Genomic DNA, 23172 nt, shown 5'->3' with positions numbered 1-23172 from the left:
TGCACTCATGTCTCTCAGGTACTGTTATGACTCCATCATAGTCCATGTTCATGTCTGTTCTATTTGAAGAGAGACATGACTGAGCTGAGCTCTCAGACTATGTGTCTCAGACAGGTATGTCCCTAGCCCTAAGCAGCATTTTACCTTGATTTAGGATGATGCCTCAATACAAACAGAAAATGGTTGACTTCAATAATTAGCTTAGTTTCTGGTGTCATTCTAAGAGGATCCAGTATCTGTCAGCCTGGGATGACATGATTGACAGACCTTGGTGCTTTGTCAGAGATGGTCTTCATCTGTCACCCCTGGGATTCTGGGTACTGGCTAAGGCTCTTGCCAACTCCATAGTGCCTTTATTAGGCAGGGTCTCAAGGACAAAATTCCTGATGTAAAAAGTCAATCTGAAAACAACCTCAAGGTTATGCTGCTAAATATTAACACAAAACTGCTTTCACTGGAAGCAGTCCTCACTTCGGAAGACACAGACATTTCTGTAGTCAGAGACACTTGGTTCAAGGCTGTGGACAGCCCCCCAGTCATACTAGGTTACTCCTCCTTCCACACTTTCAGACCACAAACTGAAGACATGAAAACTAAAGGAGGCAGTGTATCAGTATTCATTAAAGATAAATACCCCTTCAGATTGGTTAAACAGTATGATTCCCTGCAGATACTTCAGGTACAATTAACTGTTTGTAGGACACCTATTAAAGTCATTGCCAGTTCCAGGACCCACTCCATGAATCAGGACACCCACTCAGCCTATTTGGATCTACTTGAGTCTATCAAGATACATCCAAACATCATGTTTTCTGGCAACTTTAACTACCCATCCATTGACTGGGTAAATTACTCATGCTCAAACTCACTTGCCCAAAGGTTCTTCAACTTCATTAACTCCAACAAACTGGACCAGCTGGTTGACACCCTGCAAGGGGTGCCAGCATCCTGGATCTTGTGCTTACCAATATGGGGGACCACTGTAACACCCCCACACTGAGGTCTTCCCTGGTGAGATATGACCACAAATCAGTCTCAATCAAAGTAACTATCACACCTGACCATCCCCAGCAGCAACTAAATTAAAAAACCTTTCCAAAGCAGATTATAACCTCTTATGAGATGGTATAAATAGCTTCAATGCACCTCCCCCCACAGATGGAACTAGCAGCTATGCCAAGTTCTACACCAGTGCTTTATACAAACAGTTGTATAACTGCATTGACTCAGCTATACCTGATAGGACCAAAACAAGCTCCTCAAGGAAGAGCAGACCTGCCTGGTGAACAACTGCCATTAAAAGACTTCACAATAAGAGGAAGGAATTGCTATCTAAGAGTAAGAGGGAGTGAGCCCTAAACTTGAAACACTCCCTCCTCAATTTAAACAAGTGAATAAGACTTCTTGTGAAGTCCGCCAAAGCAAATTATGAATCCAAATTATCATTCTCAACTAAGGACAGCCATATGGATTTCTTTAGTTACATCCGTAACGTAAAAGGAAAGGCCAAGATTTGTGGTGAACTGGTTGTTAATGATACCACATATACTGAGCCTGAGGACATAGATAACCTGTTGGCCAACAGGTTCTGTGAAAACTTCACTCCCATGTCCCTGCCACAAGTACACCATGACATCCCTACCACCTATCCCCAACCTTGCAATTCTAATAATCAGGTCATAAACACCCTCTCTAAGACCAGAAACACAGCATCTATGGGACCTGATAACATCCCAGGCTGCATCCTACATGGGCTCCAACAAGAATTAGTAGCACCATTGGGTACTCTCTTCAATCACAGTCTAAGCACCGGCTTCATCTCAGCTGAATGGAAAGTGGTCACCATTATTCCCTTGCACAAAAGTGGTGCTTCCACTGACCACAGGAACTGTAGACCTATTAGTCTGACTAGCCTTATCTGCAAGGCCATGAAGCAAATCATAATGGACCTTATCAACAAAGATATAGGTAATCACCAAACACTTGACCCTACTCAGTTTGGATTTGTCAAAGGAAGAGCATGCCTGGTAAACCTGGTGGACATCTTTGAGACAGTCACCAAGGTCCTGGACAAGGGGAAATCTGTGCATACAGCCTACCTAGACATAGCCAAGGCATTTGACACTATCCCCCACTCAGGCATCATTGACAAAATCACCCAGCTAGTTATCAACCCTTATATCATTTGATGGGTCACTAAATGGCTCAAAGATAGAACCCATCTATGCAAAATAGTGGAATCCACCTCCAACAGAATACCTGTAATCAGTGGTGTTCCACAAGGATCAGTCATGGGACCTCTTCTGTTTGGAATCTATAACTCTAAAGTACAAGCAAAAACTAAAGGTCTGTGGCTAACAAAGGTTGCAGATGACTCCAAACTGGGAGTGGTCACTGTCTAGCCACCACTGGAATTGGAGAAACCATGCAGTCAATTTGAGGTCTTGAATGTTCAGATGAATCATTCTCAATGAATGCAATAGTAGAGCTGGACTGGGGTCTAGTGTCCAAGGTGGACATAGGAATGGGATCCACACCTGCTGAGGCCAGAAAGGGGCAATGAGGATTACTTTGCTCTTCAACCATTGTGCTTTCTAGAGAAATTTGAGGTATTAAAGGGAGGGGAGAATAAGCGTACAGGAAACTGGAAAGCCAAGCATGGAATAGAGTCTGTTTTTGTGACTGCCCCTGAGGGCAAATTAAGGCAAAGAATCAGCTGTATTTGTTATTGAGGGGAGCGACAAAAAGGTTGCAGCAAACACACATAGTAAAGTGTAATTTCCCTTAAGAGCACTCAAAGATTGCAGTCAGTCTGGGGCTGGTTTCTCCCTCTTTTTCCAGTTCCCCAATAAGACTCCCCACTGGCACAGCTGTAGGGTTAAGATCTCAGCTGAGGGGCCAAGCCAAGAACTCCAGCACCCCCTCTGTCCAACCAGTGCATTGTGTCCCTGCCCAAGTAGCTGACACACACACACACACACACACACACACACACACACACACACACACACACACACACACACACACACACACACACACACACACACACACGCACACACACACTCTTTTCTTTGATATTTGGTTTATATACAAACACACACACACACACACACACACACACACACACACACACACACACACACACACACACACACACACACACACACACACACACACACACACACACACACACACACCTGGGAAAGCTGGCACAGGTTTACTCACTATGCCCCTTTCTGCCCAGACTATAAGGTAGTTTCCACTGTCACCAACCCCTACTCATCAGCTACTATAAGACCTTTACAAAGGGTGTCCAATCCTACTGTGTAGTGTTACTATTATCCAAATGGTAGTCTGACCAAGACTTTCAAGACTATTTAGGGTGGCCTGTACAATGTCACCAAATACATATGCAAATACTATAAAAGCTTAAATATGTTTCACAAATGTCAGCCACAAAGATAGCTTTAAATATATTTAATAAATAATAAAAGAACAAGACAATATTCAGTCAGTCAAACAGTTACTTCAGAGTTCAAAATCACAGGAAATATTTTAAAACAACATTGCAGAATACAGAAAACATCTAAGTTCATCTTTACTATATTCCTATCTATATCGAAAAGAGATTCTATGCCCTAAATCTTACTTATATCAAGGCAAGTGCAGATGATAATGATGATGAGTGGATGTTCTTGCGAAGTCCAAGACAAAATGCAAAATGCACAGTCTCTCTCTGAGAGAGTTCTTAAATCAATATAAAATACTACTTCTGGGTTAGCTTGGATGACATTACTTTTTGTCATCTGACTTCAGTTCCCAGGATAAAACAGAAACTAACCAAATTTAACATCTCTGTATTAGAAATACATATCTCTCAGATGTTTGCAGATACTGGAAGTCATAAAACAATAAAGCACTTTTCATTTTAAACCTAGTAATTGCTTCTTATTTTTATTTATTTAGCATTTGTTGACCGGGAATGTCTGACTAGGCTCCACAGAGCCTATTTTCAGTGGAGGCCCAGGGAGAAATGCTCCAGATGCATGTCTTTAGAATGTGGGAGGAAACCGGAGTACCCAGAGGAAACCCACATGAACACAGGCAAACTCCACACAGAAGGCACCCCAGCCAAGAATCGAACCAGAGAACCTCTTGCTGTGAGGTGACAGCATTAACCACTGCACCACTGCGCTGCCCCAAGAAACCATAATCCTAGGTGATATAAACATAGATTGGAACTCCTATTGTAGCAGCACAACTACCACCCACATTAACCTATATGGTTTTTCTCAAACCATTACCTCCCCCACCAGAATAAATAAAGCTAACAAGAAAGCAAGCATATTAGACTGGATTCTTACAAACAATCATACTCACATCTATAATTCCGGAACTTAACCTGATGACATACGTGACCACTCACTTACCTACATCATCAGGCATAAAGCCAACACTCTCATTCCAACCTCTATCAGAATTATCAGCTCCAAAAAAAAAAAATTAACCCTGATATATTCCAAATGGAACTAAGAGCATGCAATTGGGTTCACTTAAGACACCTCCCTTTAGATGAATCCATTAATTACTTTAATTCTACCTTCCTCACCGTTCTTAACCACCACACTCCAACCAGATCTATTAGAATTAAATCCAAGTCAGCCCTATTGCTTTCTAATGAAACCAAACACAAATATAATAATAAATATAATAATTCTAATGAAACCAAACACAAAATTCATCTCAGAAATAAGTATTGGGCCAAATGGAGAATGACTAAAACCCTGTAGACCAACAAACATTTAAACAGCTAAGAAATGACACTAAGAAAGCTATACTTTTTGATAAACGAAACTATCACCTACAATTTTAACAACCTAATCGCAACAACCCACAAAAATTCTGGGCAAGCATTAACCAGCTACTCCACCCAGGTCAATCCACTACACCTAACCCTCAAAATACAGACCAGGAAAATCCCAGCCATACAGCTAATACCTTCAATACCTACTTTACAGATGCTATCCAAACACTAGCTAGTCAACTATCACCTAATACCTTTACTCTACCTTCCTATACTTTTTCATTTCAAACCTGTCCCAACCGCACTTATTCTAATCCTTTTAAATAAACTGAAACCATGCTCTCCCTCAGCAGACCAACTGCCTTCTGAATATCTACATATATTAGCCAAGGCTATTGCCTACCTCATTTCCATACTGATTAATAGAACCATTAGCGAAGGTCACGTCCCTACCTTATGGAAGGTCTCCCATATTATCCCCCTGCATAAAGGTGGACACTCCACTGAGTTCTCAAACTGCCGCCCTATTGCCCAACTTTCTCCTTTAGCTAAGATCATGGAGAAATGCATCCATAGGCAATTACTCTACCACTTAATTGAAAATAACTTACTTTCCATCTGTCAACATGGTTTCAGACCCTCACACGGCACTACCACTCCCCTCCTTTCCTTTACTGATTGCATTAACAGTAACCGCAACTTTAATAATCTTTCTTCCTGCTCTATTTATCGACCTATCTAAAGCATTTGACATGGTAAATCACCAGATTCTCATAAACATACTAAAATCTCTGTCATTAGACCCACTTTCCATTAAGTGGTTCCAGTTCTACCTTGACAAACGATAGCAGGCAGTATTATGGCATAACACTCTATCCACCCACCTATCCGTTACGTGGAGAACGGGCATCATTTCCCATGCTGGGCAAGTGCTTACTTGCCCTGGGAAAACTTATGTGGTTCTGTATTTTAAGTGCCATGATTGTTGATTCAGTGTATTCATCTTCAGGATTCTGAAATTATGGGATTTAAAAGCAGACCCACATATATATATATATATATATATATATATATATATATATATATATATATATATATATATATACACACACACACACACACACACACACACACACACACATATAGATAGAGACATATTACAAATAGCATTGCAGCTTTGAAGCACATATTTTATGTTAGTGGATGAAATACAGAAATGTCTGTAGTTGCCTTTAATATTTCTGTGTCTATTCCTGAAAATTTATTTTACGAATGCCAATCAGCTTACATTTTTCATTATTTTTTTATTTGGGGTTACCATAACAGAGTCAGTTAGTTGTCCATAACCTTACTGTACAGATTCTGTTATATATATATATATATATATATATATATATATATATATATATATATTTCTATATAACTATCAGGATATTGTTTTGGTACTGTACAATGTGATTGGACAACCATTTCTTATTACTTACGGATTCTTTATGAATTTCTATAGTGCCCCGTTAATACCATACTACACCATTGTGCACTGAGCTATTCAGAGTTTCTTGTCATACATTTACATATTAGAGCATTACATGCATGTTTTGTGCTGATATCAGCATAATGAGCCAGACTGCACAAGCTTTACATAATCTGGCCCAATGCTTTTCCATCTTCTGCTTAATCAGTCTTTATTTTCCACATTCTTAACTTTTGTTGATAATTCCCTATTTCTTCATAATAACATTATTTTGTTCTATTTTACAAAAATTCCTAATATTTACACTTTAATACTTTTGTTACTAATTTTTCATTCTTTTCATTTAACCATTTCAATACCTTAGATAAATGTAATGAAATAGCATTAACTATTGGATGTATCTTACCTAGTCCTCCTTTTTCTTTATTCATATATAAAACACCCTTTTTAATAGGGTTTACTTTTGATCTCTGTATAAAGGAAATAATATTTCTAATAAAAATGTTTCGTCTCTAGGAATCATGACAGCACTGGAAAAATATGCTATCTTTCCAATTATCACTGAATTAATTAAATGCATTTTTTTCTTATATGCAAATCTGTACATTTTCCATAATATACATATATCTTTCATTTCCTTTATTATTATTTCACATGCTTTTTTATTTTCTTCTTTATTAAAATTTACCCTTAAAACAGATATTTCTTTCATAGAAAATTGTGCACCTGCTGTTTTTATTGTATCATCTATTCCTTTACTCTTTTCTTTATTAAGCATCATACTTCTTTATTTTAACTTTCAGATAAATAAATAATAACTTGTCTCATCCACGCCCTATTTTTAGTTGTTATAATAATATTATCTGCATATGACATCGTAACTGGAATTTCAATTTCTGTTTAAATTTTATAGTTTGCATTCTTCATTTTATGTTTTTCCTCTTTAACTACTACATTCATGACCAATACAGATAAAATACTACTCATAGTACACCTTTGTCTTATGCTGTTATTCGTGTCTATTTCTTTACTTAACCATCAATTGATTAAGACTCTTATTTTATTATTCTTATAAGATGTTCTACACACTTGCCTGATTTTATTACTATTATAAATATCCATTATTTTCCACAATATGTCATGCTTTATTGAATCAAATTCTTTATCAATGTTACCTACGATAAGTTTTATAGCTGCTTTCTTTCTATTTATAAAATCTATGATTTATTTCACTATAATTAATAATTATCGGCATCCTTTTCCTTTTATGCTATAGACACTCTCTTCCATTATGAATTGCATTTTAGGGTCTATATTAGATGAACGAAAATTCATCTTAGTGAACGATTACATGAGCAAATATCCAGGTACTCAAAACTGCAATTGTGTGGGGCTGCATCCCCCCCCCAAATATATATTCCAACTCCGAGATCGCACTACATTGAGGAAAGTGCAAATATTCCCATCTTCACTGTACCGCGATCTCACAGTTGCAGTTTCGAGTTCCGCAATATTTGCTCATGTGAGCATTCACTATGATGAACTTTCGTTCATCTAATATAGACCCGCATTTTATTATCAAATCTCTTTTATATTATTTCATAAATATCTTATACTCTGCATAATTTAAAGATGCTGGTATCCAGTTTGTTATATCTTTTTTTCTCCATTTTTCCATATAAATTTCAATACTCCACTGCACAATTCCTTGTATTTTAATCCTTCATTTAACCCTTTATTAAATACATATATTTTTTCTGCCATCTTTCCAGATTTTTATACATTTCATATCCAATATTATCTGGGCCTGATGCTGATTCCACATTTAACTGTTTGCATGCTTTTTCTAGTTAATATAATGTACTCTCTTTTGCAGATTCTTTATTATTTTGTTCAGTTTTTTTTTTACTTCCCATTTTTTAATATTATGTCTCTTTTTCACAAAATATTTGTTCTACTTAGCTTATGATTTCCATAATTTTTTCCTGACTTTTCTTTTATTACCTTATTTATCTTTCATTTCTCTCATTATGCTACTATCCTCCTCACTATCTTGGTTAAATAAGGTGAATCTTCCTCTTTTCTCCCTTGTAAAAAATAACCTTTGTTTATACAACAGTTGTCTATTTTTTTCAAAATTGTTCTTATAATTCCATTTCCTTCTCTTAATAGCCTCTACTATTATTTTGTAAGTTATTCATCCCATCATTATATATTTTAGTATATTCCTGCTTTTATTTTTTCTTTAGTTTTCCAAAATTTATAACCATCTTTATATTTTTCTTTGACAGAAATCCACCATTCTGCCCAATTAACATGAAATCCTTTCATAGTAATTTGATCTTTCAATAATTGATTAATATCTTTCTTTTCTTTTTCATTCCATTCTTTTTCATTTGTTTTTTTATACCTTTTCCAATCTTTATGTACCCTTTATTGTGATAAATTTCCCTATTTATAAATTATGCGAGAAACCTGCTTCAATAGTTTCTTCTTCCATGATACACATTCCTTCTGATGCAAAAAATAATCTATTTCAGATTTTAAGGTACCTCTCCAGTAAGGCCAAGTTTTTTTTACTACATATAACCAACTTTCCACATTTCACTACTTCCATCAATGTTTTACCTTTTTCATCTTTTTGTTTTACTTCCCCCTTAAGTCACAACTGAGATCTCATGTAATTATTGTGCCATGTTAACAAACATTCAATCCAATATTTAGATTCTCTCTTTGCTATTGACATATGCATGTATAGCAATAGGTCTATACACTTTTGCTCACCATCTTACAACTAGAATTGTTATTCTTCACATTCTAACTAATATAACATCCAGAATTTTCACAACCATTCTACATAGAACTACCATTCCTGAACTGTGTTCATTCCTTATTTTCCATATTGTTTCCCCATCTTGTATTTTTGTGTCTGTAGTCTTTCTCCATGTGTTAAAATTCTTATATCCTACAGAATAATTATATCAATGTTATATTTATTACACCACTCTACAACTGTTATCCTTCTAGTGATATTTTTCATACTATTAAGTAGGAAGCTGTGGTGGTGCAGTGGTAGCATTGTCGCCACACAGCAAGAGGTTCTCCTGTTCGATTCTCGGCTGCAGCACCTTCTGTGTGGAGTCTGCATGTCCTCCCCATGGTTGAGTGGCGTTTAAAAGACATGTGTAAATGGCCGTGCCTTTGTTGAAGGTTGGGCGTTGAGCTGGCACCTCAGCACTGTAAAAATCTACTGCCAATCATTAGCGAACTGGAGTTTCGCTGTGGCGACCCCTAACTGGGAAAAGCCAAAAGAAGTACAACAACATTAACTAAATTATTCCTTTCTATGTTTCTTAGTTTAAGAGATATAATCCTATATTAATTTTTTATTAGAAAAGCTTTATCCATTTCCTTTCTTCTGTTTCTTTATTTTATTGACTTTAAATTGTCTTTTTCTATCGTTAACTCTTCTACCAATGGAATTATTTTTAACTCTTATAATTTCCCATCTTATATCTTCTTTATCAGTAATTTCTGATTCTATCTCTAATTCATATCTTTCATTATTTTTTCAGCATCTCCTTTTTTTCTAAAATTGTATCTATTTCTATGTCATTGTCAGTGCTTTCTTGTCCTTCCTCTTTATCCTAGTTCATAATAATTAGCTCATTCTCTTTTTCTTTACAATCTGTCCACAAATTTCCCATTTTTTACATTTATAATCTTTAAGTTCATACTTTTTGCTTCATGTCCAGTTTTACCATATGTATATATATATATATATATATATATATATATATATATATATATATATATATATATATATATATAAAACCAAAAGCCTGAAAATTCAAAATCCCTCAAAATCCTGAAAACACAAAATGGACATACTGACGTCATTGTGGCTTTGCTATTGTTAGCCCTGTGGTGTTAGGTCATGTGTTGGGTTCAGGTAAGTGTGCGGTTGGTTTTATGTTAGGGTTAGTGATGGACCTTAAGGTTAGGGTTAGGGTCAGGGTCAGTTGGTAGATATTAGTGTCTTTATAGTGACATATTAGCATTATTTGTGTTTTCAGGATTTTTTTTTTTTTGAGTTTTGAGTTTTTTTTTTTTTTTCATTTTGCTTTTTGGTTTTTTTGATTTTTTTTTCAGGCTTATAGTGTTTCAGGCTTCTGGTAGGGAACTATATATATATATATATATATATATATATATATATATATATATATATAAAACATTTCTTTTTGTCACAACTATTAAATGTCTTTCTTTTCCACAAAAATAACATGTCTTTGGTTGTCCCCAATATTTTACAACAACCCCGTTACCATCAACATTTATAACACTTGAAATATGTGCAATATTGTCCACTTTCATTTACAGAATAACACTGCAATCTCATTCCCTAGTCCATAAACCCCTATTGTCATAAACTTTTGAAATATGTATTATTTCTATACATATATTTTTTAAATGTTCTTTTAAAGTCTATATTTTTATGTTCATTCAAAACTGTATATGTGCTTTCCACTTAGTCTCTTAAAAAGATGCTTTTATGATATATTTATTCCTAGGATTGTTATTCTGTATTTTTCATATTCACTTAAAAATCTATCCATACCTTGTACAGACTAAAAGAAAACGTCACAAAAAGTCTCTTTCTTAATTAAGATAAATGCTCTTACCTTTCACACTTTTACTCCTAAAGGTAAAATTATATTGTCCCATACCTTATATCAGTTCAGTTCCTGTCCCCATTTTCTTTTTATTCTTAGCATACATTTTATTTAATTCTGATTTCTTATCTTTTTTTCTCTCACTGCTTCTCATGTGGCTGCTGTCGTCTCTGCATATGACTTTTATAACTTTCTGCTGCTTCCTTCTGGCATTGCTTTGTCATCTCCTTCATTTATTTTTTCAATAATATCCACCCATGAAACTTCATTTCTCAGCTCACTTTGGTTAATTAAGTTGTGCAATATATCTTCCCGCAGCCCTTCCAAGTGGAAGGTTGTAACCATATGTTCCTTTCCGGCTGTCTCCTCGGTTCAATCAAACAGCTGTCTCTGAAAAGCTTCCTCTGAATCTTCTACTGTAATGCAACTTGCTGCTTCCAAGCTGGAATTTGTCTCCATTCCCTTCTGTTGCTTTTCCATCTCATGAACCATCCTTCCAGCCACCTCCATGCTAGGAATGGGACATGCACACGTGTGTGTGTGTACAAACACCACAAGCATCGATCATGAGTAGGTTTTTTTATTGATGTATACATTACATATTATTTACATATTTACATATTTACATAATTTAAATATATTTACAAATTTCCACACATTATAAACTTCAATGTAGGCATTCCCCCACTCTTTTATCCACAACCAAAACATTATTCTCTAGAGAATCTATTCAAAATCCATTTTCCATTGTATTTGATTTCATTTAGTCTCTCATTAAATATAGTCCATGAAATAGAATATTACTCTGTCCATTTTCTTCACTTCTTTCTGTTTTTGTGCACCGTAATAACCAAATTCTATTATTTCCATATTTATTTGCTCAAATTTTAACAAACATTTCACCCTATTATGTTTACATATTTCTTTCCACAGATTATTAACTATTTCACATTTCAAAAACACATGCTAAGTAGTCTCAAACATGTCACAATTATTACATATTCTAGCTTGCTATGGCATACTTGCCTTAACTGGTAATTTTCTAATCGACAAAGTCCATTAAATCATTACATTCTTTAATCTTTTTATAGTTATTATATGTCATCATTATGTCTTTTTTTCTTATCTATTTCTAAATCTTTCCATAGATCAATGCAATAAAATGCTTTCATAATATTTAAGTACCATTCCTTTCTATTTTTTTCACATATATTCTTTTTTATTTCCCATAACACAATTTTGTTTTGGTACTCTTTCATTTCTTTATTCACAATGCTTTTACTTCTTTTTTAACTTTTGTTCCTTCCCAGAAGTCTTTGTATTTATAATATAGTATAATTTCTATCAAGTTTTTATTTTCCTTCATAATTCCTTGTAATACCTTATATAAAATTAAAGATGATGCATGTACTATTGGATTTATTAAACCCAAGCCTCCTTGTTATTCTTTCATATATATAATCCCTCTCTTGACTGGATTCAGTCTAGAGCCCCATATATAAGAAAATGCAATCATCATTAATTCCTTTTCATACTTAATAGGAATCATATAGATGTTAGCAACATGAGCAATTTTTCTATTACCATGGTGTTCAAGTGTGCTTTTTTCTATATGGAAATCTATATGATTTCCAAAAAATAGTCATATGCTTTACTTCTTTGAGTACATTATCTCATTGTTATCTGTATTCATTCCTTCCAAATATTATTCCTAATATATCTATATATTTTTCATTGAGGTCAGTACCTCCTATCATACCTTCAAAACCAAATCATTTACTTTTCACTTTATTTATAGTTAAACCAATGTTTTAAATGTATACTAAATTTTCATTTACTTCTTACGTCCATACTTTATTTTTAACAATTAGTAGAGGAGGAGGAGTGTGAGGGCAGCACCAAGGATCAAATGGTAGAAATTGAAAAAGAGTAATTGTGAGGTGGAGTTCAGGGATGAGTTAAGGCAGGTACTGGGTGGCAGTGAAGAGTTACCAAATAGCTGGGTAACTACAGCAAAGCTAGAAAGGGAGACGGATAGAAAGGTGCTTGGTATCACATCTGTACAGAGGAAGGACGACAAGGAGACATGGTGGTGGAATGAGGAAGTACAGGAGAGTATACAGGGAAAGACGTTGGCAAAGAAGTGGGATTGTCAGAGAGATGAAGAAAGTAGACAGGAGTATAAGGAGATGAGGTGCATGGCAAAGAGAGAGGTGGCAAAGGATAAGGTATATGAAGAGTGGTATGAAAGGTTGGACACTAAGGAGGGAGAAAAGGACCTGTACCGATTGGCTAGACAGAGGGACCGAGCTAGGAAAGATGTCTAGCAGGTAAAGGTGATAAAGGATAATGAGGGGAACATACTCACAAGCAAGGAGAGTGTGTTGAGAAGATGGAAAGAGTACCTTGAGGGGTTGATGAATGAAGAGAATGAGAGGGAGAGAAGGTTGGATGATGTAGGGATAGTGAATCATGAAGTGCAATGGATTAGCAAGGAGGAAGTAAGGATAGCTATGAAGAGAATGAAGAATGGAAAGGCTGTTGGCCCAGATGACATACCTGTGGAAGCATGGAGGTTTTTAGGTGAAATGGCAGTGGGTTTTTTAACCAGATTGTTTAATGAAATCTTGGAAAGTGAGAGGATGCCTGAGGAATGGAGAAATTGATTGAGTAATTTAGGATAGGGATGGTAGGCAGTACTCAGTGAAATTACCATACGGTAATAAGAAGAGAAGGGAAGGATGAGTGTGATCACAGAGGAGCCGAAAGGCATGGTGGAATTGGTCGGAGGTTAGGAAAGACGAAGAAGTGGGATTGTGGTTTGAGATTAGAAGAGATAAGGAGTGGTGAGGAGGGGAGTGAAAGGATAGGTTAGAAGATGTAAAGTGACAGGAAGAAAAGGATGTGAAGCGGGGCCAGTGGAAGTGTGAGGTTAAGGTGAAAGGTAATAGGAACCTCAGAGGTTTTAGAAGGTGAAGAACTTGAGGGTGATAAGGAGAAGGAAGAGTTTGGATGCTGGATGTATAGAAGGAATGGATAGCGGAGGAGGAGATAGCTTGAGAGAAGAGGAATGAAGGTGTGGCCAAGACAACTGTGGAAGAGGAGGTTAGGGAATGGAGGGTTAAGAGTAGAGTTGAAGGGGAAGTATATAGGGAAAGTTAGACCGATTTAGAAAGGGTGAGGAGAGCGAGATGAGGGGTTAAGAAGTCAGAGTATTGGAAAAGTACGAAGAGAAAGAAGGCGGAGGTAGTGAACAGTATGTTTATGCGGAAAGTGGATAGAAACTTGTTGAGTGTTGTGGAGAATTAAAGATGTTAAAATTTGCATTGTGTTTGTAGATTAGATAAGATATGAGGGTGCCAGGGTTGGAATTTAGGAAGCAGGAGGCAGAAATTGTGTGGACAGGTAGAGGAGGGAGTTATTGGGAAAGGTCTAGGGGAGTACGGTACGAAGGGAGGGGTAATAAGGTTTAGTTTGAGGTTCTTGATGGTGTGACAGAGCAAGATCAGACAGGAGCATGGACGTGATGTTTGGTGCCTTATTGGGAAGTAGGGAAATGAGAGACCGAAATGAATATTTCTATGCAGATTATCACATTAAACACATATTGTTAATATGAATACATTAATTATCAAGAGTAAGTAGTGGTGGGTTATCTTGGGTCAATATTATGTCTCATGTTGAAGAGTTAAATTTCAGCGATGATGGATTGATTAGAGCCCAAATTCATATGGTTGGAGAATCATTGACAAAAGCAATTTGTCTCATTGTCAGGATAAATTTAAATTTCATGGGTTCGTGGACAGATTGGATATATTTATCCAGTTGAATTTTTTTATATCAGAAAACTTTACTTGTTTGATGGCTATTATATTTGAAAAATAAATAACTACCATTTCTAAAGAAAGAACCTAAAGATAAGTTTATGATTGCAGAGAGGTCTGCAGGTGGATCATGTGACGACAAATCTGAAGAATGTTAATCATACTGTTATCTTTCACCTTTATGGGACCTGAAAAAAATTTTAAGTAATATCTCTGCTATTTTATCTTTCCATTGTACTTCCTTCATCATTTTGTATCTACTGCTACTTGACATTTTATTAATTTCCTTCACTATTACATTCATAACTAATGAGAAAATTACACTACTAGCTGGGCAGCCCTGTTTTATTCCATATTCTAGTTTATATTTCTTCTCCAATCTAGCCATTTACATTTAGTTTCACATATTCCTTTCATAAACTGATTTTATTACTTGTGACATTTTTGCTTATATTATATGCCTGCAAAATTCCCCATAATGATCTGTATTGAATATTATCATAGGCATAACTTCTATCCCGTATCACAACCTTTGCTTCTCCATTTTTATTCATGATAACATCAATTATTTATCTTTTTATCCATAATAACTTGTGACTTCCTTTTCCTTTTCTTCCGGATACATATTGGTCATATATTCTATCTATTTTTTGTAATCTTTTTCTTATTATTGTCATGAAAATTTTATAATCCTTATTATTCAATGTTATAGGTCTCCAAATTTTTATCTCCTCTTTATTTCCCTTTTTAAATATAAATTTTTTAACTCCTGTACATACATCTTTCTCTTTAATTCCAGTTTCTAACCATTCATCTATAACTTCTATAAAAATGCTACTCCTTCATTTCTCTATATATGCCATATTGTATTCCATCCAGTCCTGCTGCGGAATCCATGTTAGTATCTGGTAAAATTTCATTCAATTCTTTCATAGTTATTTTTTTGCTCTAAATACTCATTATCTTTGTTATTTAACTTTTCACCTTTATAAATGTGTTCTATGTTTTCTTCTGTTTTAACAAATAATTCCAATACATCTTCTTTAATTATGTCATATATTCCTTCTTGCTGTCTTATTTGTTTACCTTCCTTATATTTTAGTTTTCTTATCATGTTTCCTTCTTCCGTTATTTTACTCAGATATGGTGCTACCTCTTTTTTCTTTCCTTGTAAACAATATTTTTGTTTATATAACAAGTTGTTAATTTTAATTTTATTTATTTTACATATTTCTCTTTCTTTTTCATAAAAGGAATTTTTCTTCTCTAATAAATCTCTGAATGTTTCTTGACTTAATATCTTATATCTCTCTTTTTCTTTTCTTCTTTTCTTCTTTATGCATTCTAAAGCACTTTTTTATATTTCAATTTAAAATTAAGCCACCAAACAGTCCAATTCTCACAAAATTCTCTCATATTCATATGACTTTTCCATAATTTCATAAGTTCTTTCTTCCTCTTCTAAATCCAGTTCCTTTTCATTAATTCTCTTTATTTCTTTTCCTATTCTTATATATGCTTTAACCCATATAGCCTCATGATCCGAAAATCCAGCATACTTAATTCCTTTTTCTTTAACTTTTAAACTATCAGATATTAAAAAATAATCAATTTATTTATTTATTTATTTTCAGTTTGATTACCGGGGAAGTCCACTGGGCCACGAAGTACCCATTTTCAGTGGAGACCCGGGGAGAAAAGCTCCAATGGCAGTACAATCAAGGTTACAAATGCATGAGATAAAATACAATAGCAATGTACAAACAGTCAGGAAGATACATAGTAAGTAAGTATACATAGTAAGAAGTAAGTATACATAGTAAGAACAGTGCAAACAACATTTTTTTTCTAGGTACTAACATAATTAGCAATATTTACATCCTTACAGTCAACTGAGAGTGAGCTAAATCTATTTAGGTGGATTTAGAAATTCAATCAGAGTGCAGGAGTAGAGAGAGGCTTAGTGTATAAAATCCCTTGGATTTATATAGGGTGAAAGCAAGAACATTTCCATTTGGAAGATAGGTGTAAGAAGAGTTGGGTCTTGAAAGATTCTGTGTTAGATATAGTCCTAAGTGAAGGAGGGAGAGAGTTCCATTTTCTACCTAGAGAGAAGGATAAAAGTAGCTGGCCAGTGGGATGTTTAGGTCTGTGAATGGAGATTAGGTTTTGGTGTTCAGATCTCAATGATTGGTTAGGGATGTAAGGGGGAAGGATGTTGGATAAGGCTGGGCATTTTTCTGGGTAGAATATTAATTTGTGAGCGGTCGTTAGTTGGAGATAGTCAAGGTGATTAGGGAGTTCTAACCAGTTCAGTGATTGTAGGGTAAGGCAGTGGTGAGTTGAGGTTTTGGAATTAGTGGCGAATTTAGAGATCTTATTATAGCAAACTTCAAGTTTAGAGGTGAGGGAAGCAGACAGATTGGTTAGAAGAGGGGCACCATATAGTAGAGATGGAAGGAGGTAGGTGATTGCTAAGGTGTGCCTAGAGGAGTTTGAAAGAAATTGATTGTTCCCGTAGAGCATACCTAACTTTTGGTGGGGTTTTTTATGTTCTGTTGTATGTGGAGATAAAATTTGAGGCATTCATCAATGGTAATGCCAAGGAGTTTAGCGGAAGGGACCACTTCTATAGGAGTGTTTAGTTTGGCTTAGGACGTTGAAAGAGTTTTTGTCAAAGGAAGAAGCCTTGGTAGGGAGGAAAATTAGGTAAAGTAGGTAAGAAGGAAGAGGTAGAGTCTTTCCATCTGACAGCCTGAGATCTGTCAGAAAGGTAACTGGAGAACTAGGAAAGAGTATTAGGGGAGAGATTAAGGTTGGTGAGATGAGAGAGAAGGTATGTATGGGAGATGGTGTCAAAGGTTTTAGAAAGATCTAGCAGAACAGTGGATACAAGAAGTCCAGAATCGTGGGCTTGATTAACAGTTTCTAAGAAGGAGAGTAGGGCAGTTATGGTGCTGTGGCCGGGACGGAAACCGTGTTGGGTTGGTATAAGTAACTGGTTCTGAGTTAAGTAGGGTAAAAGTTGGTGGTGGACACATTTTTCTAGAATTTTAGATATTGGTGAGAGTAGGGCTATGGGGCAGAAGTTAGAAATGGAGGTGTTTTTACCTCTTTTGTGAAGCGGTAGAATGTAGGCTGAACACCAAAGTTTGGGTACGTATGACTCTTTTAAAGATCGGTTGATCAAGATACTAATTGGGAGAGCAATACCTTCGGCTGCGCATTTGAGGAAGGAGGGGGGAATGTTGTTGGGGGCATTAGAGCATGGCTTTAGCTTGGATAACAGCTTTTTTATGAACATTGTGGAAACTGGTTTGAGCTGGAACATAGAGGGACAGTTATTAAGGATGATGGAAAGAGAGTTTAGGATGTTGGGTGGATTATTGTCAGGACATGTTTTGGTTAACTTAGCTATAGAATCTGTAAAGAAAGTGTTGAAGTGAGAGCTCAGTTCCTTGTCAGTTAAACTAGGGTCAGGAAAGGGGCTATTTCTTGACCTAGGATGGAGAAGAGAGTTAACAGATTTCCAGAATTGTTTTGGGTTTTTATTATTATTGGACTGAAGTTTATTGTAGTATTTTTTCTTGTCCAAGGAGACTAATTTTTTTACTTGGTTGCGGAGTTGGGTATATTGGAGCAAGGCAGAAGACAGTTTACTTTTCTGAAAAAGCTTCCAGGATTTGTCTCTGAGATGCATGGTATGTTTAGTCTCTTTGGTCAGCCAAGGAGCAGAATTGCCTTTGATTTGTTTGTTTCTTAGGGGGGTGAGGGAGTTAAGAGTCTTTAGGAAGATAGAGTTAAAATGCTCTACAGCGTTGTCAAGGGAGAGAGTGTTAAGGATTTGCCAGTTGATTTATTTGAAAATGTCAGAGAAAATTGTGGGGTTGAAGTTGCTGAGGTTACAAGTTTGAATGTAATGATGTTGGGATTGTGAGGGGTGTGCTGAGCGATGAATGAAGGCAGGGAGATGGTCACTAAAGGAGTCAGGGATAGTGCCAGAGAGAGAGATTTTGTTTGGATGGGAGACTAAAATCCAATCTATGATGGACCCTGGGGGGTGGTTTTTGTTAGGTCGGGTTGTAGAATGGATTACTTGGGAGAAGTTGAAAAGGTTAATGGCTAGGGAGGGGGAAGGTGTGTTGATTTTGTTCCAGTCAATGTTGACGTCACCTAGAATAAAGGTTTCATATTTTATTTCAGATGAGGCCCAATGGAGAATATTCTGAAGGGTTGAGATATTATTGCCTGGGGAGATGTATAAGGAAATGAAGCAGATATTTTTATGTTTATTGAGTCGGAGGAAACTTGCTGTTATTTCAGTATTTTTGAATAGTGGGGTTGGGATATGAAGGGGGATTATGGAGAGAAGGTTAGAGTAGATTAGGGCAGAGCCACCACCTTTTTTATTTAATCGGTCACTCCTGAGGATGTTGAAACCTGGGGGTAGGATTTCAGAATCAGAAATATGAGGTTTTAACCAGGTTTTGAAGATGGCTAAGATGTCAGGTTGGTTGTGATTGATCCAAGCATGAACATGGTGAAGTTTGTTGTTAAGGCTCTAGGCATTGATAGTGAAAACCTTAAGGGTGTTAAGAGAGGATGTAGGAGAAGAAGGAGAAGGGGGGAGAGGCTTATCTAAAGAAAGGGAGGAAGGGGAAGATGGGAAGGAGTTGTTTGTACTGAGGCAGGGACCAGGGTTAGGATGAATGTCTCCAGATAAGGCTAGGATATTACACAAGATAACCCTTTGTCTTTTAGGTTTGGATTGTAGGAAGATGTTTGGGGTTAATAGAAATATATAAGAGAAGCTTTTTGTAGAGGAGGAGAGTAGTTTGGGATGGAAAAGGTGCAGTAGGTTTGTTGGGATAAAGGAGGGGGGAATGGAGTAGAAGTGAGAGAGTAGAAGAGGTTGCGGGTGAGTGAAAGTGATAGTTTGAGTAGAAGGTAGGTTTGGAGGAGTTTTTAAGAAGTATGAAGTAGCATGATAGAGAGGAATAAGCAAGATGAGAAGGGAGAATGGGAGTCTGAAAGTAGAGAGGATTTGGGAGGGCATGTTTGGTATGGGTGGGGTATGGAAGGGAGAAATAAGAAAGGAAGTAGAAAGCAGTTATGGGGAGAAGGTAAAGGAGTGGAAGGGAGATATGTATTATGGATAGGAGAGGGGAAGTTTAAGTGTAGTGAGAAGAGGGAGGAGTAAGAGTGGGTGGGGAAATGAGAGGGGGGTTGAGATTGGATAACTGATGTAGGATTGAGGAAGTAGGAAAAAATCTGTGATTGGTTGAAAGAAATGGAGTGAGGAGTAAGTAGGGGATAAATGTAGAGGTGCTGGGGGTGGGTGAGATTTGGGGGCAGGGTTGGGGAGCAGAATGAGCCCGCAGGACGAACGGAGCGGAAAGAGCCAGAGGAGGAGAAAGTGAGGATGACAATCAGTAAAGAGTGAATAGTCAGAAGGTAAGTTTAGCAGAGAATGTGAATAGGTAAGGTAAGTGTAGCAGAGTTGTGAAATGGGTAAGGTAAGTGTAGCAGAGATGAGAAATGGGTAGTGAGAATTTCTGTCATAATTTCATTAATTTTGTAGGTCCAGTGGTTATTCTCCCATACATTTAACTTTCCCCTTCTCATAATTTCTTTACCCATTTTAACATCACAATTGCTCTTATTTTTTCTTAAATTGTAATTAAAATAACCCATGACTATAATATTTATAGTTACACAGACATATTTAAGAATATTTGTAAACATCATTTCTCTCTCTGTTTTGTTACATATGCATAAAGCTATAATTCTATACGTATATTTTTTTCATCTATACGCATATTTTTTCCATCTCAAGTCTATTACCATAATTCATCTTAGTTCCACTATGGTTACATCTAATATTTTAATGCTTTCTTGAAATACTATGCATATGCCCAAGCATGTTTCGTTCCCCATGTTCCAAACTACCACACCATTCCAAGGTTTTTCAATTTGTGTTCTTTCTTCCTCTGTTAATAATCTGATATCTTCTAAAACAATAATATGTGGATCTGCTGCAGAACACCATTGTAATATACCTATTTTCCTCTTAGGATTTTTCATACTTTCACATTTAAAGCTATTTTTAGCTTTTAAGAGCAATTAGTATAATGAACTTTTTTATCCCTTTCCTTTCTTATTTTCTCTAAGCATTATAATTTTGATTTTTTTCTTTTCCTTTCTTTATCTCTTTTACCTATCAAATTATTTTTTTGATTTCTTACTGTACAGCAGTCAACGTCTTCCTCACTTGTCTGCGATGTTTCCTTTTTCCTTGTTACTTTCTTCAGCTTCATGTACAATCTCTTTATTAGTCACATATTTTGTACATTTTCTTGTATAACACATTTTGCATTATCTTTCTTCTGTGTAACTTCATTTTATTTTTCTTGAACATTAATTTCTCATTCTAGCCATGAATGACTAATATTACCACATTTTTCACTTTAAATCACATTTTTTAATTATGCCCTATTTTACTACATAAATAACATCTTTTTATCACATTCATTGATTAAATGATAATTTTTTTCACCAAAAATAACAAGTCTTCGACTGACCCATCTTTCACAAAACCCCCTTTACCATGAACATTACTAATTCTATGTACATGCATAATATCATTTTCCATTTTCAGTATTACTCCACATTCCTATCCCCAGTCCATAGTCCTCTTTCATCATATATTTTTGTAGTGTCCATTACTTGTTTACATATAATTAACAAATGTTCTTTCAGTTCTTTTGCTTCAACTTCAGTTCTAAACTTGATCATTATTCTTTGTTTTTGTTAGTCGGTAAAAAGCTTACACCACATATTCTGACCATAAATAAATATTTTTCTTTTGTTCATATGCACCCAAAATAATTCTGGGTCTATATTATATGCTCTAAGAGACTTTTCTTCGAACATATAATCATCGACACCTAAAGAGCGTATGCTCCAAAGCCTGAATGGCCACATCCGTGAATTTTTTCCTCGGGGAAAAAGTTCAGTTGGCCGTTATCTGGAATTGCCCTTTTCCCCAATATAGAACATTCTCAGAGTTGGTATATTTAGTTAGGCGGTGTGGGGGCAAAGTCCCCACTTGATTAGGGCTTTGAAGTTTGTGTTTTTTCTCTACAGCCCTGTGAATTTTTTTCCTGAGGAAATAATTTGTGGATATGGCCGTTCATGCTTTAGAGCACTCGCTCTTTAGGTGTCAATGATTATATGTTCAAAGAAAAGTCTCTTCGAGCATATAATATAGACACAAAATTTCCATGGCCAGCCCAATCTCAAATATCAGGTCACAAAAAGTCTCTTTATTAATTAAAATAAATGCTCTTACCTCTTTTGCTTTGATGCCCAGAGGTGCTATGACACAGCTCCAAACCTCATACCTGTCCAAACTTTCTTTATTTTTTACTGATCATATGTACTGAATACATCTTTTCTGTTTCTTTTACTTCTTCTTTGTTCCTTCTGCAGCAGTTTGTGCATAAGTTTTTGTCTCAGAAACTTTCTCTTGCAAAATCTCTTCTTCTCCTTTTTTTTGTTCTATTTTTTCCATGATGTCGCTCCATAAATTGTTGCTCCTTTTTCTGGCTCACTTTGGCTTACCATTTCTTCCAAATAATCATCCTGCAACCCCCCCTCCCCCATTGCAGGGTAGTAATTATGCATTTTTTAGCAGTAACTGTCTCTCCTTCAAACACTCTTCTCTGAAAGTTTTCCTCTGAACCCATATCTGTTTCAGCTACAAACTCTTTTTCCTCCAATGTCACTGTTTTTTCTGCACCTACATCATCAGAAAAAAACTTCTGGTAGCAATTTTACCATTTCAACTACATTTTCAGCAACTTTCACTCCAGTTCCAGAAAAGCTGAATCAGCCAAGTTTTCTCCCTGTTCCTCCTGGCTGCCTCCATGCCTGGACAGGAAACAGGAAGTCAAGATGTGTAACATACAAACTCTTCCCTGACTACTAAGAGTAGGGGAAGTTCCCTAATACCCTGGTCAAATTTCCCCAAGTAGTATGAATACTACTTCGGGTCTACCCTGAAAAGAGTCTACTAGGCTAGTGGGACTAATCTGGTCAACAAAGGATTAAATAAAAAAAGTAATTTTATTACAGTATGTTATATAGCTCAATTGCTTTATCATGCATTTCTAATATGTCTTGCTTTTCTTCAGAACCATATAAGTGAGCTTTACAAATAACATTTTGCAGATCTACATATTATCTCAATCAATAACATTTTCCTAATGGCATATAATTTTTCTAATTTTTAACTTTTTTTATCATTATTTTTTAATCTACTTTGTAAAATCATTTTGTTTGTCTAAAATGTAGTTTGGTATCTCTCATCTACATTATCCCAAACTTTATTTC

This window comes from Protopterus annectens, chromosome 15.part0 (genome assembly GCF_019279795.1).
Source record: "Protopterus annectens isolate FY-2018-M chromosome 15.part0, PAN1.0, whole genome shotgun sequence".
Taxonomy (NCBI): Eukaryota; Metazoa; Chordata; order Ceratodontiformes; family Protopteridae; genus Protopterus; species Protopterus annectens.
The sequence above is the reverse complement of the archived record's forward strand: the minus strand, read 5'-3'. Positions refer to the sequence as shown.